This window comes from Diceros bicornis, chromosome 7 (assembly GCF_020826845.1).
Source record: "Diceros bicornis minor isolate mBicDic1 chromosome 7, mDicBic1.mat.cur, whole genome shotgun sequence".
Classification (NCBI taxonomy): domain Eukaryota; kingdom Metazoa; phylum Chordata; class Mammalia; order Perissodactyla; family Rhinocerotidae; genus Diceros; species Diceros bicornis.
Genome location: NC_080746.1, coordinates 45707502 through 45721193, shown reverse-complemented (window position 1 = coordinate 45721193; position 13692 = coordinate 45707502). Strand labels below are relative to the sequence as shown.

The window sequence follows — 13692 nt, the reverse complement described above, 5'->3', positions numbered from 1 at the left end:
TAGATTATTTTTAATATTTTTGCTCTTATAAATAATGCTCGGAGAAATTTTTTGTAAGTATTTCTATAGAATAGAGGCCTAGAATTAGAATTGTTGGGTGAAAGGACATGTATATTTAAAATGATCATATATCTTACCGAAATGACTTCTAAAAATATTGCTAACTTATAGTCAGACTGCCAGTATATGAGGTGCAGTATTTTAAGGGAGGAAATCTTCAAACAAGAGGATAGACACAAAATGAAGAGAATTTGGTTGTGAATTTTTTAAAAAAGAGATAGAAAATAAGCATTACTTTAAGTGCATATGACAGATGGCTTTGTTCTTTGACCATGTGGAAAATACTTTTCCAAAATTGATCACAAACTAATCCAAAGAGATTTAGTAAGGAAGGAACACTTCAACTATTCAGTTAGGTCTTATTCTATTAAGAGTAGACCATAAAATAAATTCTTGCAGATAATTTTATCTTTCATAAGGTAATCTCTTTTTTTTGTGAGGAAGATCGGCCCTGTGCTAACATCTGCCAATCCTCCTCTTTTTTTTTTGCTGAGGAAGACTGGCCCTCGGCTAACACCCATGCCCATCTTCCTCCACTTTATATGGGACGCCACTGCAGCATGGCTTGACAAGCGGTGCATTTGTGCGCGTCCGGGATCTAACCGGCCAACACCGGACCGCCGCAACGGAGCGCGCGCACTTAACTGCTTGCCCCACTGGGCCGGCCCCTGATAAGGTAATCTTAATGAGGAAAACTCCTGCCTTTGGACTTGATTCTAACCATCATGGAGCACTGATTTGTACAATGAAAGTGATAAGATCCTTGATAAAAAGTATCTACATCCTCCTAGAATTTGTAATATATGAGAATGTAGTTGCTGGGTATGTTTAGACATGTACTGAAGTCTTTGGAAAACAAATATTGAAAAGTTTAGAGAAAGAAAAAAACATTGATGGCCCATTACTTGAATCTTCAAATGAGAGTATAACTAATAGAGTGCTAGTTATAGCAGTTTAACCATAAAGGTATGTTTTAAATTGTATTTTACGGATTCATCAAATACTTGAGTGTGCCTATGTACTACATACTGGGTAGGCACTAAAGACACTGCATCTATTTTGGAGGAAATTGCAGTTTTGAAGAATTTAATGCATTTAGTATACATTAATTCTCTAAATTACTTTAAGCAAAAATGTATCTCCATTTTGCAAATGGGTAATATCAATTGCAGAGAGACAAACAATTGAATTTATTTTAGAAGATTATATTGACAACCTACTATGAGCACATCTGACACACAAAGAAATACAAGAGATGGTCCCTGGCTTCGAAGCACTTGCAGGTTTTTAAGTACCAGAGTTTCAAAAAATATTGTTTAAAAAAAGCAGTAGAACCCTCACAAAGAAAAATAAAATGCTGGTGCTACCCATTACGCACAGATTTTCAAACAACTTGTGAAAAGCTGGAAAAAGATGCACCTCATCAAGGAAGGACACACACAAATAGCAATGAGAACTCTGAGGATGTAGCTAAATTCCAGAATGAACAACTGTTTGAGTCTCATTATGGTCAACAAATAGGGCACTGTTGCCATGTTTGGCCTCAGCCAGGGGAAGGAGTAGGCCTTGTGCTTGGGGGCAAATGGATGATAAGCAGAATACAAAGTGATTAACTCCTCTTTTGCTTCCATATTTTCTATCAAAAATAATTATCATTTATTAGCAAGAATAAAATTAAGGATAACTGAAGCCCAAGGTGGGAGAGAAGACAGTAAGAATTTAGCTATTTTCCATGAATTTAAGTGTCCAAGTTCAAGTAAATTACATATTGTAGAACTATAATAACTTGTAGATACTGCAGAATCATGAAGCTTATAGATAGTTTTGTGTGCTTATGGATAGTTTGAGAGGACCAGAAGCTTGAGGTCAAGCTAATATTGTCCCAACATTAAAAAAGTGTAAAAGGCCATTTCTAGAAACTATAGACTGAGGGGATAAACCAAAAATTCTATATGGGAGTCAGTTATTTGTTCCCTCAAAATATTGCAGTTTCACACTAGTATGCTAGGTGCTGAGGGAAAATATAAAGATGACAAATAGGGCATAGATTCTTCTCCAAGGAACTGGGAGTTTAGTAAGGAGTTATGGAAGTAAACCAAAAATGAACAAGCAAATAAAGAAGAAATGATGTTATCAATATTTTTGTTTTGCTTTCTTCTTTAAGGAAAAGATATGTTGCTTTAAAATTTCTCTCCCACCAAGTCTTTCATTTATTTATTCATTCAATATTTTATTAAATGTGTTCTATATGCAAGGCACTGTGCTATGTGGTACAGAAAATAACAACGAATCAGAGGTAGATGTGGCCTTCAAGGAGCTGATGAGAGGGAGTTTTATTAAAAATTTAAATGTAAATATCTTAGTCCGTTTGGGCTACTATAACAAAAATACCATAGACTGGATGGCTTAAACAACAAACATTTATTTCTAACAGTTCTGGAGGCTGGGAAGTCCAAGATGAAGGCACCCACCGATTCCATGTCTGGTGAGGATCTGCTTCCTCATTCATAGCCAGCACCTCCCGGCTGTGTTCTCACAAGGCGGAAGGGGCAAGAGTGCTCTTTGGAGTCTCTTTTATAACAGCACTAATTCTTTTGTGAGGGCTCCACCTCATGATCTAATCACCCCCAGCGGGGCGGGGTGGGGGGCACCTCATAATACCATCACATTGGGAGATATGATTTCAATTATGAATTTTGGGGAGACATAAACATTCAGTCCATTGCAGCAATTGATGACGATCAGCTTGCATTAGTTCATTTAAAACAAGCTGTACAGTTGCACACATATTCATTTGAAAAACGAAGGTCATGCAGTGCACAAGGGTGAAAGAGAAACAATTGAGAAGATTAGCCAGTTGTCTCACCAGTGGCCTGATCCTGGAGTCGGTGTTTGTGGCAGAGGTGGTGGTAAATACTAAATCTCATTTTGTCTCCCTTTTCCGGTCCCACAGGAAGACTGCATTTCCCATCCTCCCTTTAAGTTAGGTTGGGGACATGCAACTAGGTTCTGGAAATGAAATGTAAGCAGAAGTAATGTAAACCACTTTGAGTCCTGGCCCTTAAAAATAAAAACAATTATTCAGTAGCTGCTAAAGCTGAACATATGTAGGCCCCATGACCTAGCTGCTCCACTCCTAGGTATATGCCCAAGAGAAACAAAAGCATATGCTTACAAAAAGACAAGTAAAAGAATATTCAGAGCAGGTTTAGTCATAATAGCCCAAAACTTACAACAACCCAAATGTCCTGGGATGGAAAAATTGCACTGTATACATACAATAGAGTATTACACAGTGATAAAAATGAATGAACTACAGCTGCACACACTGACACGCACAAACTGTTGATTGAAAGAAGCCAGACACCAAAAAATATTAGTGTATGCTTCCACTAATATAAATTTGAGGAAAAGGCAAAATGAAGCTATGGTGATAGGAGTCTGAATAGTGGTTACCTCTGTTATTAACTGGGAGGTATATTAACGGTGAAGGGGCACAAGAGAGCCTTCTGGCGAGATGGAAGAACTTTTTCTGGGTAGTGTCAGGAATGAAGACAAATGGAAAAATTTATTAAGCTGTACACTTAAATGTTATGTACTTTACTATGTACAACAACCAAAAATTATGCACAAAAAATCAAACAAGCCAAAAAAAAAGCTACCATTGAAGGCCCAGTAAAGATGGAGGAACTTTGAACCTTGAATCACAACTTGAGGACAGTTTCCCTGAGGAGCTGGCCAACCTGCTCTGGACTTTGTGTGAGTACAAAGTAAACCTTTCTTATTTTAAGCCCCTGAGATCTAGGGGAATATGTGCTATCTCAGCATAGCCTAGCCTTTCTTGGCTATGGGTGATTATCATCACCCATAATCTGCCAAGGTCAGAAACCTGGTTTTGTCAGCACACCAATGGAGGCTCTGTCTCTCATAGGCTAAGTGACACAAAGCAAGTTTAAAAATGAATGTATAGGGTCGGCCCCGTGGCTTAGCGGTTAAGTGCGTGCACTCCGCTACTGGCAGCCCAGGTTCGGATCCCGGACGCGCACCGACGCACCGCTTGTCCGGCCATGCTGAGGCCGCGTCCCACATACAGCAACCAGAAGGATGTGCAGCTGCGACATACAACTATCTACTGGGGCTTTGGGGGAAAAATAAATAAATAAAATTAAAAAAAAATAAAAATGAATGTATAAATCAAAATGCCAATTTATTAAATGACAGGGAGAAAAAATAGCCCTCATATACAAACTAGGATATCTGTGTTAGCATGATCAAGCCCACTCTCTCACTCAGGACAGACCTGCTTAGGAAGTTGAGCCATAATCAAAGTTTGTTTGGTGCACCTGTTCTCAGAAAAAGGGCATTAGTTAGATGAATCAAATGTTTAATGACATCCTTCCAACAGAGCTTGTGAATCCTTTTCATAGGAAAGATAGTTTTCTCAGAGGGCCCAAAACATCAGAGGTCCCTGCACTGCAGTGTCCACTCCCTAAGATGTATGGCTGAAGTGCCTCAGCGGCTCTCTCTTTTTTTGCTTCCAATTCTATCAACTTTTCTTTTTAGGCATATTATTGCATTCATTCTAACTTTTTAGACAGATGTGGCTGACTTCTGAGGTATTCCTTTTACACATCTACTTCTATCTATTAATATGTGGATTTTGTATTTTCCCTCTCAAAGAACAATCATAAATCTTTTACCTGCAAATTCTGTGGTGGGAGTGGTAGGAGTTTGAAGTGGGGGAGGATGGTGTCCTTAGCCATAGTCTCCAAGTACTGATAACATCATCAAACTAATATAAACACTGGGGATACTAACGAGTGTACCTGGATATTTCATAAGGTTATTTGAAAGCATTTTGTAGAATTCTTGAAGGCTTGAATCAGAGACCATAAAAGGGAATAACTTGGCAGATGCAGCTGCAAAAAGGGCTGCTATATTAGGAGAGCTTCTCCAGTTACCATTAATTCCCATTCTATCCGCTATGAATTTACACCAGTGTATTCCCCTGAGGAAGTAAGGGAAGCCACGACACAGGGTTACCAGTGGTCCCCAATAGTCAAGGGTCCCCAAAGAAATAGCTTGGAGGCTCCTTAAGAGTGCTCATGATTCTACCTATTATGGGAAAGAGACCTTATACCTATGGCTGACAAAGATCATAAGCACCTCAGGTATGAAAGAACTTATTGAAAAAGTAACTGGACAATATGTTTATTGCCAGAAGAATAATGTACAAACTAGATCTCGTGTACCTCCCCTGGCCATAGCAACTCAAATTCAGGAAACTTACTAGGGGAAGACTGGCAAGTTGATTTTACTGTTATGCCCACAGCCCCCAGAGGGTACAAAATACCTCTCGGTGTTTGTGAATACATTTACTGGTTGGATTGAAGCCTTTCCTTGTAGGTCAGAAAGGGCAAATGAGGTAACAAAAGTGTTGTTAAAAGAAATAATTCCGTGTTTTAGGTTGCCTAGATCAATTCAGAGTGACAATGGGCCAGTCTTTATGTCAAAATTAACCTCTGAAATAGCCAGAATTTTAAAATTAAATGGAGGCTACATGCCGAATGGAGACCACAATCGTCTGGAAAAACTGAGCAGGCCAGTCAAACTTTAAAGAAAACCTTGGCTAACTTGTGCCAAGAGATGCAGGAAAATTGGCTAAAATTACTGCCAATAGCCCTCACTTGGATAAGAGCAGCTCCAAAAGGCAAGCTGAAGCTTAGCCCCTTTGAAATGACCTACGGGAGGCCATTCCCTAAAGATGCAGATTTGCTCACAAACCTAGACCCAGAGGTTTCCATGTCAATCAAATACATAATCAATCTGAAGCAGGTGTGAGATGCACTTAATAAATATGGAAACTTCTGTCTTCCCTTGCCTACAGAGGTCAAAATCTACCCATATGAACCTGAAGATTGGGCCTATCTTAAAACTTGGAAAAGTGATTCGTCTCAAGATTAGCTAAATCCTATTTGGGTAGGACCTTGCTTGGTGTTACTAACCATTCACTCGTCCCTAAAATTGGAAGGAGTCACCCCTTGGATCCACCACACATGGGTAAAAAGTGCCCATGCCTGAACATCAAGACCTGAGTGTTACTGCAAACCGCTCTTTGATTTGGAATTCTTGTTTCAGCGAAACTATCAAGATAAGTAAATCCCAATGACCTATTAACCTTTGAATGACTGGCTATCCACCCCAGGCTCTGCCGTGGATCCTAAACAAACCCCATACTATTTAGGCATGGTATGCTTACAAGGAGGTTGCATGTTCCTGGGCAGCAAGACTAGGTCCACCAGAGAAGGATAGGCAACACAGTATCTAGACTATAAAAGAGCTGGTGGAATCTGGAGGTGGGAGGCTGGGGAGAGGAGCAAGTATGCACAGATCCTATACACATATTAAACGCATTGAAGCTATAAAATGACACATGGTTGTTACGAACAACTCAGGGCTATGCCTGTGGTGACCCACAAACCTATTTGAGATTAGCTGGAAATTCTGCTCTTCTATTGGTTCCTATGACAATGCCCATGCTCAGCAGAGAGCAGTGAAGCAGTTACAGACGATGGAACTTCAACCTGTGCCCCTCAAGAATCAGGAGCAGGATAAAACTAGAGGAGGGATTTTGTCACCAAATAACTGCCCAGAGGAACTCAAGGGTAGATTTGGAAGCATTTAACTGTTTTTCCAAATTGTTTTTTTTTCCTTTTGTTATGTTAAGGAGATGCAATCACCAACCACCCTGAACCAGACCAAGCCTCAGCACAAGAGCTACGTCTATGACATTTGCCATTTGCCGTATTTTTACTGCTCAGATCTCTCCAGGAGGAGCTTAGGCCTTATTACCATAAACTGCAGTGTATGTGGAAGCATGTTTTCCAACTGAGCCTGCTGCACAACCGAATACCCACCTCTCCTTTTTGAATATTCATTCCCCGTCCAACGTGAAAGGTCCCTGCTTCCCTTTGTTCAGGGAGAGGCATGAATTTGGAAGTGATTCTGCATGGTCTCCTACTTGCTGCAAATATACTTTACTTTGTGAGACAACTACTTCTGGTGGAGAGTCCGATTTAACTCACTAGGATGCAAACCCACTTTGGTTTCGGTAACACTGTGGCCTGATGAATTGTGGAAAATAGAAAATATCTCTAACAAACTGGTACATTTGGTTAAGGAAATTTCCAGACAGAATGCTGAAAGTACCAACAGAATTTTTTAAAACTCTGTGTGATAATACATAGAGAAAGAGAGAGAAGATAAAAAGAACTACTCAATTTTTTGTGTGTGTGAGGAAGACTAGCCCTGAGCTAACATCCATTGCCAATCCTCCTCTTTTTGCTGAGGAAGGTTGGCCCTGGGCTAACATCCGTGTCTATCTTCCTCTACTTTTTATGGGACGCCGCCACAGCATGGCTTGACAAGCGGTTTGTCAGTTGTGCCCAGGATCTGAACCTGCGAACCCTGAGCCGCCGAAGCGGAGCATGTGAACTTAACTACTAGGACACCGGGCCAGCCCCAGAACTATTCAGTTTCTAAGCCAAATTTAAAGGAAATATAAAGAACCTAGGATCTTTGGGTTCAAAAATAAAGCTGTTTTTCACTCCTAGCCTCCTCAGATGGTAAGAGATTCGGAAAGTAAGGAATTGCTTTAAGGCAAAGGTTAAATTCAGGGTGCAGCTGTAAGATTCTTTTTTAAAACCGTAGAAATATTTGACTGTTCTCCCTAGACCCTCTCAGCTTGATAAGAGGGCTTCTAAATATTATAAGGGCATTTTCCAACAGCTCCCTGACTCTCAGCTAACAATGGAAAGTGTCTGTCTCAGAGAAACTTGTGGGTGTGGCTTTTTTTTAAATGGAGTAATTATAATTTGATATATAAGAATCCCTCAAAATTTTTTTATTGATGTTTTAATAGTTTATAACATTGTGAAATTTTGGGTTGTACATTTTTGTTTGTCCATCACCATACATATGTCTCCCTTCACCCCTTGTGCCCACCCCCTACCCTCATTGCCCCTGGTAACCACAATACAGTTTTCTCTGTCCATGTGTTGGTTTATAGTCCACATATGAGTGAGATCATACAGTGTTTGTCTTTCTCTTTCTGGCTTATTTCTCTATATATACCCTCCAGGCCCATCCATGTTGTTGCAAATGGGACGATTTTGTCTTTTTTTATGGTTGAGTAGTATTCCATTGTGTATATATACCACATCTTCTTGATCCAATCATCAGTCGAGGGACATTTAGGTTGCTTCCACTTCTTGGCTATAGTGAATAATGCTGCAATGAACATAGGGGTGCATAAGCCTCTTTGCATCGCTGATTTCAGGTTTGTTGGATAGATTCCCAGTAATGGGATAGCTGGATCATAGGTCCTCAAAATTTTAAGGAGAATTATATCGGCAGAAGCACTACCTGCTTGGACTGCTAGAGCTTAAATATTTCTCAATACAACAGCTTTCAATGTTTATATTGCAAAAAATTATATTCACATCTTAAAAACTGAATATAGTATTTTAAATAAAATGATATGAAGAAAAATGTGAAGTTATGCTGCAACCAGAATTTGTAGAAAATCAGAATCATGCTGCAACCAGAATTTGTAGAAAATCAGAATCATATGTAGCTATTTTGAAAAGCTTGCCTAGTATCAGCAAAGGGAGTGTGTATCTGAATGTTGCTGGAATTAAGAGGGACCACAGTGTCTTACTTAGTTTGAGCCATGCTTTGTCATTTTGCTTCTGCCTGATATGCATTTCTACAATGACTGCATGTAAAGCTGAACAATTTAGTGTGATTAAATCCTCCACATGAGGTCTTAAGATCTCTTCCATTCTTTTTCATGGACATCTTCAAAGCCAGACTCTTGCAAGAGCAACAATTTTCAGCTTGGCATGTCGTCAAAGCCTTTGAATTCAAATTGCCAGATTAATTTCCGTCATTCACCGTGTATCTTCTTTGAAGAAACTCTTTGCTTCACCTTGTTGATGAACCCTAAAGCGTTTGTTTTTATGGAAAAGAAGCAACAATAAAGGCCCAAGAGAGTATCCAGTCAAGGCACTGGTCATAAGCAGCCTAAAAGAATAAATGGCCCATGCAGATACAATGTGTAACATTACCCTTATAAACTTATGGCAGCATGATGAAGAGCCCTTCTTTTAAAAAACAGCCTGATATATCTTAGAATGCCATATAAAGGAATTTACAAGTGTAAATTGTAAACTGCTCTATTTTGCAATTTTTTTTTTCATCCTAAAGTACAGATCATCTTCCCTGAGAATTTATCAGTGCCTTCCTGTTCTGGAGTCTCTACAGCAGTGTCACCAGTTCTGGTCAGATGGGTGCAGTGAGGTCCCAGGTTCTTGGTCCACAGATACAAAGGAATTTGAGAGCGGATACTAGCAAAAGTTTTGACAGAGGAGGATTTATTAGCAAAGTGAAAGTACACCCCCAAGGGGAGGGGTGGGCAGACTTGAGGGGAGCAACTGCCCCGAAGTCGTGGTGGTCGGTGGCTTTGGAAGGTTGGGTCCCCGGGGGGCAGGGGAGGGTTTTGGAAGGTGGACCAACCGGGGCATTGTCTCCACCCCCATGTTGAGACGGGGAGATTTTTCCTTACATAGGCATCTCCGGAATTGTCATGGTGGTGATTCCCCATAAGGGGGGTCAAAACCGCAATGCAGATGAGGGTATAACGAGGCTTGGGGCTACTGTCCATCAGGGTCCAGGGGAGTGTTGCATGTCTGAGGAGCTGCTGCCTGGTAATGAGGACACTGCACCTGGTAGAGTGACCTTGCTCCCAGGTCATATCTAGCTTCCTGCCTATCTCAGCAGCACCAGCAAAGAGAGAGAATACCCTTCCCATTCCTTTGAATCTAAGAGTTTGCCTGAAATTACTCCTTTGTCATCCAATTCATTAGCATTGTCATCTTTGGTGCCTGTGACAAAATACCTGCGTTCCTCTCTTCTCAAATATCTTTAAGCTTCACATCTCTAACAACAGTTAATTAAAAGAAATTGCCTGCTTTTAATTATAATTTTAAAATTTCGTTAGTTATTGGTATGTATTTGGTGTGCCACATGGTAAACATAATGTTAAAGCAACTGATAGCAACCATGTTAATTGTTTGGTGATTAAAACGTTGTTCTTTAAATATTGTACATCCTAACAGGAGAGTTTGTTACTTATACTTCGCATTTTACTTTATTTTAAATACGTTAGGAATTTTGGGGTTGATGTGTAACATATTTTTTTTTTCCCATTTAAAAGTAGGCTCCCAACTAGCATTTTCTTGTGGAGCATCAGATTTTCAGGGATGGATTACTAAAATTACATAGAATAAGCCTTCATTGCTATTCCTGTAATTTCTGTTGACAAGTTTATGCTGTGTTTCTGATCCTCTCATATTTTGAATTGGAGATTAAAAAAAAATTGTGATTATCTTGTTCCTGTCCTACTATTGTATATTGGATATGTTAAGGGGGAGATGACTTGAACATGAGAGCTGTATTCGGTCCTTAGGAAGATATTGGACTTTGAAGAGGATGGGGTAACTGCATGGGACTTTAGGTTGTCCCCCTTGGGAAGGGGAGGGTATGTTTATCTGTGGGAAGAAGGATGTGCCCTGATATTTGGGTAGCCAGAGGCCTAGAACTATGGCAGAAACTGCTGGTTGCCCCCAGTATCTATTGTTTTCATTTTGCTCAGTAATAAAACCCCAAATGTTAGCTGTGCATTTGTCCAACCAATAAAAAACAACTACATTTCCCAGCATCTCTTGCAACTAAGTGTGGTCATTTGACTAAGCTTTGGCTAATGGGATGTAAGGAGAAGTAGTTTGCATAGATCTTCTGGGAAGTTTTCTTAAAGAGAGGAAGTATGTTCTCTCTTCCTTTTCACTGGTCTTCCTGGCTAGCATGTGGATGTATCCGCTCAAGGTGAAACAGCCATTTTATACGTCAGGGTGGAAATCACAGGTAACAGTTGGCAGAGCAACCTGTCAGGAGTCTGGGATCTCAGATGGTAGTGAAGCCACCATCTTAGCCTAGGATGGTTTATGTTCACCCAAGAGTGAGATAAACCTTTATCTTTTTACCACTATTATTTTAGGCTTTTCATCTAATGAGTATTCCTCTTTTTATTTCATCCAAACAACTATCTTATCTTAGTTTATACTATCTTATATTATTATTACATCTATCTTATGTTCTCTTGTTTAGTTTTCTCACTTATTTGCTATCTTCCTCCTCTAGAATGCTAGTTTCATGAAAATAGAAACGTTGTCTCTCTTTTTTGTAACATGCTATAATTTTTATTGCAACATGGCCATTTTTATGAAAGTGGGTAGTTTGATCTCAAAAATAATGTTCCATTTGATGTTTTTTTATACAGAAATTGACATCATGACTGATATTCAAAATATCTTTAGTGTTGCAAGACTACTCACATGGTAAACATAACGCTACTATACTTATTCAGTAGTATACATGAAATGGAAAACAAAAAAGCATTAATAACAGCTATTTGTTTTAAGAAGATATGCAGATGACAGGAATGAACATTGGGGTACTAGAATAAGTTGATGACCAGTTAACATAACTTAGTTGGCATTCCTTTTGGGGTGGGGGTTAAACTCATTACAAAAAAGTGCTTTCAATGCCTAGTGTTATATATGTGCTGCCATGTCACAAAAACAGGCTTGCCAAGGTACGTGAGGTGTATGAATGCTTGATCCTCACAGAACTGCAGTCAAGTGCAACTATAAATAATACTGAATAAAGTTTATCACCTGACAATTGATAATACTATCAAGGCATTCAATTAGCTTACCCTTTGCAGTATTCTAAGTTATTCACACTTCACGATCACATTCATTGTAGTGTTTGCTGCATGGGAAGATATAAACAATTGTTTTGGCTAAAATGTGATGAGAAGGCATTCCTTGGATTCTACATAAAAATAACAGTATTAAACAGTCTAAAGGCAATCACTGATAGGCTGCTTAAATGAGTATTTCCTTCATTCATTGTTTTGGACGGGCCCATTGGGAAGGGGAAAAAAACAAAACAAAATCTAATACTATTACAATTGACTGAGCTGGAGAAGTAGAAGTTGCTTAACATCCAGATGGCACTTGACTGTCATCTTATAAGGGTTTTCCTTCAAGTAAGACTACTACACTGCCTCCCAATTTCTCTCCAAGTAAGGAACAGTTCTTAATATGATCAAAGCCATTTATTTGCTACTCATGTTTAATACACTTGTAAATTTCTTTTTAATGGCATCTAGAGCTAGCATAAATCATCTTGCTTTTCAAAGGTGCACTTTCAGGAGCTCAGAACATAAATACCTTCATGGGCCACATAACGATGTTTTGGTCAACAATGGACGGCATATGATGGTCCCCTAAGATTAGTACTTTATAGCCTAGGTGTGTAGTAGGCTATACCATCTAGGTTTGTGTAAGGACACTCTACGATGTTCGCAAAACCAAGAAATCACCTTAGATGCATTTTTCAAAACATATGATGTTAAGTGACGTGTGACTGTACTAGGTTTTCTTTCTTAGCAAATCAGCAATCATTCAGAGGCAGCAACTTCACAAAAGCTGTGTAGGGGTCCTCTACAGTGTCACCCACCAAGATCTACTTTGCTTCCTCTACAATTATTTGTCTTTTGTCATCACTTAGAAGAGAACTTCTTTCTTTCTTTTTTTGATATTCTCTTGTGTAGAAAATGTCCTTACTTTCTTATCATTGAAAACTTTGGTGACTTGACTTCATCATTCACTGTAACTCCAGAAGCCGCAGTCCGCAGCTGCAGCGGCAGCTCAGGCTTCCGCTCTGTAGCCCTGGGAGGAGAAGGAGGGGTGGGTGGAAACCTTGTCTCTCTTGTTCACATCTAAATCTACAGAGCTTAGTGTCTGGAAAATAGTACATGCTCAGCAAATATTTGTAGAATGGATGAGTCAAGATTAAATTAGAATGAGATTCCTCTAAAAGTAGTAAGCTTTTGCTTTAAGGAAACTGTAGATTTAGAATTCCAAGGAAACTGCAAGGTCATTATAGGTGAGGAAACTGATATTTAGAGGGGTTATATGACTCACAGGTCACACAGGTCCCTTGTCATGCCAGTCGTTGGTCAAGCTCCTTAGCTAGGTGTGAGTTCTAAGACCACTGCCGCCTCTACTGTGTGTACCATTTGGCTGATGAGCACTTGTCCTGGATGCTGTAGGCAGGATTGCTCAGTGGCCCATGGTTTGGACAGGATGATCTACTGCCCTTTCCCCACACAGGAAGTGTATGAACACAGCTAACAGATTTTTCAAGCCTTCTCAGGCACCACAGAGCTTAGAAAGCCCAGCAATTGGGAGCAGTGAGGTCGCAACCAGCAGGCAGCCTTAGCTATTTATTACCTGGCACTCTAGGGAAGGGGAGCTGGCAGTTCTGAGGAGGACGGTTGTCCAGGCTCTCCTCTGGCAACCATCTTCCTCCACCGGCTCCCAACAAAGACATTTAATCGCGTTCTTCCACTGCCCTCAGTCCTACTTGGCCGGGCTTTGAGAGGACAGAGGCTGGAGTACAATGTGATCCAAGTCACCTATCATTGCGCGTCCGCCTCGGCGC

The 13692-nt window shown here is 39.9% G+C and overlaps 1 pseudogene; it reads right to left on the bottom strand.

Annotated features, from left to right (window-relative positions):
* Window positions 1–12212: 12212 nt before the first annotated feature.
* On the bottom strand, window positions 12213–13673 carry LOC131408999 (cofilin-2-like; annotated as a pseudogene).
* Window positions 13674–13692: the final 19 nt, after the last annotated feature.